This window comes from Hemiscyllium ocellatum, unplaced genomic scaffold, assembly GCF_020745735.1.
Source record: "Hemiscyllium ocellatum isolate sHemOce1 unplaced genomic scaffold, sHemOce1.pat.X.cur. scaffold_169_pat_ctg1, whole genome shotgun sequence".
Taxonomy (NCBI): domain Eukaryota; kingdom Metazoa; phylum Chordata; class Chondrichthyes; order Orectolobiformes; family Hemiscylliidae; genus Hemiscyllium; species Hemiscyllium ocellatum.
In genome coordinates this window covers 485069-491068 of record NW_026867852.1, presented here as the reverse complement: position 1 = coordinate 491068, position 6000 = coordinate 485069, and positions in this window count along the sequence as shown.

The following is a 6000-nucleotide window of genomic DNA, read 5'->3' as shown; positions in this document are numbered from 1 at the left end:
TAGTTGATGTTCATATATCTGGACACTAGTTTTCTGCTTGTTTTTCCATTGTAGTGTTTGTTAAAGTTCTTGCAAGGCTTATTGTTCCTGGAGCAGAACCGACAAAGATGTGAATTTATTGCGGTGCTAAAAAGTATGAAAAAAGTTGCAGAGTATAAAAAGAATACTATATTAGTAGGCATTATAGCATCAAGGAATTCTAATTTCAAGGTTGTCAGTAAAAGAGCTAGAAGTGAAATAAGGAAAAGCGTCTTTATTTAGAGAGTTGTTACAAATTGGAATTGACTGGCTGGGAATGTTGTGGATGAAGATTCAAAAGAGAACTGGGTACATATTTGGAAATTATGAATTTAGTGGGCAACAGAGAGTGGGCTGGCAAATAGGAGGTGCTTGGGAGATATTTTTGGAACTGATGCATACGTAATGGCCAAGGGTTCCTCCTGTACTTTAAAGTTTTGTACTCTGTTATGTGTCAGCTGTGAATAAAAGTCAGTATCCAATTATTTCATTGTGTAAATGCTCGCAAATATCTGATTATATGGTGCAGCATAAGCATTTAAAATGCAAGTATTGCAACGTCAGCTTCATTATGAAGTCTAAGTATTACTCAGAACATGAATATTTTACATGTTGTATTCCCATTACTAAAACAAATATATCATTGCTTTGTCACAAAACTCTTTGGAAAGCTCTGACTTTTCACTGACACGATGTTATGTTCGTTGTTTTTTTTCACTCTCCACGTTTCATATTAAACATCATTCATTCTAAGAATTGGAAGCTTTCAAATTATTATTCACTAAAATTTGATAACACAAATAATTTATTTAGTTTAATGTTCACAGTCCATGGTGAATTATTGCCATTTTTAAATTACTGGCAAATAGCTGAAGATCGTACATTTCAGTGAGAAATTAAACTGATAGTTTACATATAAATGTATAAGAGCGCTAATTCTATTTGTATGTTCAGTCGTTTGCTCACCCTGAACATGTAATCATTCAGAAGCCAACCACTTTACAAATATTGGAGTGGCAAAACATTGCTTTGAATCCTTACATTGAATATCTAATTCTGATCACCACAAGAGTTATGTTCTTTCTTTGCTAAAATTAAATGTACATGCTTTATTTCTGTGTTAGAAAGTCTTGACAGGAGTTTATATTTTAGTTCCATAAATATAGAATCAACAGAATTGATTAAAGTGATGAGAGTTCAGTTGAATGATTATCATTCACATCTTATTTTGGCCAATTCGTGAAATTTAGCAAACATCCCACTATTGTTCGGCTCAGTAAACTCACCACCTTGCAATGAGCTCTGCTGAAAATTGCTTCCAATAGATCTGAAATCACTTACACTGTGATTGGACCACACAGCTGCCTGAGATACACAGGGACTCAGTCTCCTTTTCCAAAATCTGTACATTGAGTTTCTAACCTGGTTCGGGGCAGTCAGTCAAACATTACTTCAAAACAAGTAATTTGGAATCCACCTTGGGCAAGGGGAGAACCCGCCAACAGACTATCATTGGTCTCAGTGTAAGTACAAATGTTGTCCAGGTTAAATACTTATGGCTGACCAGCAATCAAGTTTTAAAATTCATCTTCAGCCAGAGCCTGGCCCAGAGAGCAGACATGTTGACATGGAGAGCCAGAATCACACCATACAAGTTAGCAATGGTGATGAAATCTGACCTGCCTCCAAGATTCCATACACCTGCACCCCGGGTGAAGACGTAAACAAGTTGACAATTTATTGCAGTGCCTTGGGCCTCACAAAGAAACCTCTAAATCCAATCCAATAAATGTCACCTTCAGATTCTCCAGGATCAAAATAAAATTGTACATCCTGTGAATGGTCAGAGATTACTACATGGATCACACAGTAGAATGTGTGTGAAGTAACCAGCAGCAAACGGCAATCCACAAATCACATTAATAACTGAACTTGGCGGATTCTGTCTGGTCTAAGTAACCACACATATTATACTGGCTTTCAGGTGACTGTAACAATGCACACCATAACTGGAGGTTTTGGCCTTACACCCTTCCAAAGCTTCCTGATCTCACACACATCACTGCCTCACACATTCAACAATTGATGAAAATCCACAAGCTGGGTGAAACTGGAAACACAGAACAGTGCAGCACTGTGCAGGCCCTTCAGTCTTTGATGTGCTGTCGACCTTTGATCCTACTCTAAGATCAAACTAACCTACATACCTTTCATTACACTATCATTCATGTGCCTATCCAATTATACATCCCTAATATAGTTGACATCCCTAATATACTACAACTACTGGCTGTTCATTGCACACACCCACCACTGTCTGTGTAAAGAACCTACGTCTGACATCTCCACTGAACCTTCCTCCGATGACCTGAAAATCATACCCCGTCGAGAGTCATTTCCACCCTGGGAGAAAGTAAATGGCTATCCACTCTATCTATGTGTGTCATCATCTTGAACACCTCTGTCAAGTCACTTTCCATTCTTCTTCGTTCCAATGAGAAAAACACCCTAGCTCCCTCAAATTTTCTTTGTACGACATGCCCTCCAGTCTAGGCAGCATCTTGATAAATCTCCTCAGCACCCTCACCAAAGCTTCCACATCTTTCCTATAACGAGGTAACCAGAACTGATCACAATATTCTAAGTTGGTCTCACCAGGGCTCCATAGAGTAGCAGCATAACCTCTCAGCTGTTAAACTCAATCCCTCAGTTAATGAACATATCAACCACATCCTTAACTATCTTATTAACCTGGGTAGCAACTTTGTGGGAGCTATGTCATGAACCACATGCTCCCCCTGTTCCACCACAATGGAAGAATCCTGCCTTTAACCCTGTATTCTGCATTCAAATTCGATTTTCCAAAATGAATCGTATCCCACTTTCCATATTGAACACCATCTGCCACTTCACGGCTGGGTACTGCATCCTCTCAATGTTCCTGTTGCAAACTACAACAGCCCTCCACTCTATCCACAGTTCCACCAACCTGTGTTACATCATCAAACTTACGAACCTACACTTCCACTTCGTCATCCAAGTCATTTATCAAAATCACAAACAGCAGAGGTCCCAGAACCGATCTTTACGGAACACCACTGCTCACCTAGTTCCACACTGAATACTTCCCATTTACCACGACCCTCTGTATTCTATGGGTTAGCCAATTCTGTATCCAGACAGATAGGTCTCCCTGTATACCATGCCTCCTTATATTCTGAATGAAACTACCACGGGGAAGTTTATCAAACACCTTGTTAAAGTCCAAGCACTCCGCATTCACTGCTCTACCTTCTTCAGTGTGTTTAATCCCATCCTCAAATAATCCAATAAAAGTTGTGAGGTATGACCTGCCCCTCATAAATCCATGCTGACTATTTCTAATCAAACCTTGTTTTTCCAGAATCCTCTCCAAAACTTTGCCCAATACTGATGTTAGACTGACTGATCTGACATTCTCAGGAAAATCCCTGTTCCCTTGCCTGAACAAGGGATTACGTTTGCCACCCTTCAATCAACCGAAGCTACTCCAATGCAGAGTGAAGGCGCAAAGGCACAGAAATCTCTTCCCTCTCTTCCTGTAGTAACCTAGAGTGTTTCCTGTCTGCCCGGGGTATTTATCTATCCTTATGTTTGTACTTCAAACAGTCTGTATTTCACCTCAACTTTTTACTCACTGTCCAAACAACTGATTGACTGCTTTCCATTTCAGGGCTCTGTACAGTGCTGCCTTCCTGAGCAAGTATGGATCCCAATATCCTGTGTATTATGGAATGGAAAACATGGGAAGCTTTGACTCTGCTGCTGCTCAGATGCTGCCTGACCGCTGTGCTTTTCCGGCACCACAATTTTCGACTCTGATCACCAATCATCACTTTCTCCATTACTGAGGGTTGTCCCCTCTGCACACTGAGCAGGGAACTAATCAGCAGAATATCGTGGTATCTGGAGCTGATTGTTCATTTCTGGAAAGTTGCATTTGATGAGCACATTTACTAAAAACGAATTTCAAATTCAACAAATATTCATTCAGCCCCAGAGTTACAATTTTTGTTCATGAATTGGACAGGTTGATAACGAACAGTGAATGACTGAAGAACTGCGAGGTACAGAGTATTCCAGGTGATATATCACAGGTTGGATGTGCTTTACCTTGATTCCGGTAATATTATCAGACAGACAGATATGATAAGGAAACGAGGTGACATGTGGAAATGTGACATTTTTGCTACTACAGAGATGTGTTTGAGGGAGGTCGGGGCTAACAACTCAATATTCTGTGGTACCAGAATAAGAGTCAGGACAGAAGAGAGGGTAAAAGAGGAGGTGGTGTTGCCTTATTAATTATGGAGTTAGTTACTAGCGTAAGAAGGGACGATATCTTGAAAGGATCTTCTGAAGAGGCTTGGTGGTTAGAGCTCAGGATCAAAACCATGACAGAAACACTGCTAGGGTTATATTATAGACCCCACAGATAAAGGAAAGTACGGGTGCAGGTATATTACCAAGTTATTGAGGTGTGTAAAACAATAATAGGCTAGTTATATTCAAGCATTTCAATTCCAAACATTCATTCGGTCAGTGATAAATTTTGAAGAAGGGCAGGTGCTTTGAAATTTATTCCGGAGAGCTTCTTATATCAACACAGAGCAGATACAACAATGGGCAGTACAGTGCTGGGTCTCACTGTGGGGAACGAAGCCAGTCAGCTGTTCCAGGCAGAAGTGGGAGAGCATTATAGGACCAGTGAACGTGATATCACACATTTTGACTTTGCGAAGGAAAAGACCCCAAAAATGTTCGAAAAATAAAAGCTTTTTGCATTGGGGAGACAGATTTTATGGAAACAAATGACAGGATCTGGCCAAAGTGCAGTTGCTTCTGGGTGAAAGTGTAGGAGATCAAGGTGGGGCGGGGGTTGGGGGAATCATTTGTTTATAATTGAATTGATGACAGTGTCGGCCCAGCATGTTACACCGCAGATAAAATTTAGGAACACAAACCCAGAGAACCTCAGATGTCGACACAAATTCCGAACAGGATGAAAAGGGAAAGAGAAGCTTAAAGCAGGTACCAAGTGAGCAGGTCAATGAAGGTCCTAAAAGAATATAGCAGGTGGAGGGCTAAACTTAAAATGTCAGTGGCAGAGCAGAAGGAGGGGTGATTAAACATTAGCGGGTAAGATTAGCAAGAATCCACAGTCATTGTTTTGGTTTCTTAAGGGGAAGAGAATAACGTGGGAAAGAATGGGAGTATTAGAGACTAAGGAGACAGCCTGATCATAGAGCCAGAGAATATGGTATCGGGCTTCAGTTTGGAGAAGCAGTTCCTGGATTCAGGGAGAGTGACCGTTTGACCCTTGAGCAAATTGATACAGGAGCTGAGGAAGAATTGGAATTTTATGCAAGATAGAGTGGGCATATCACCAGATTAAAGACCACCAAGTCTCACATCAGTGAGAGGGAAACAATTGTAGAAAATTCGGAGGACTGTTGAGGCTGGATCATTAAATATCTTCAAGGCTGAGACAGACAGATTTTTATACAAGCATTACGGGGAAATCACAGTAAAGTGGAATGGGGGATTAACAAATTATATATAACCTAATCGAAGGAAAAGCAGACTCAGTGAGTGGACAGGCATATTGTTGCCCCTACGTCTAATGGTGTTCTTTTCCAATAACCCTGTATTCACAAGAACATCAACTTCTCTCACTATAGAATGAGACACAGTTTGGAATGCAATCGAAGGATTCAAGGAATTCATAAACGCAATACAAATGGAAAGAAAGTACGAGAGGATTGCAATAACACGGATTGTTTGTTACGGTGAGGATTTGCATCGACACAATCACCACTACCAGAAGAAAGACCTCAGCAAGACACCCTCCAAGGCCAAGAGCAGACCTGCACTGGGGAGCAGGTAGTCTGGGGCCAGGTGCCATGGAGTGTTGAAGGCCTCAACACTACATAACTGTCGTGT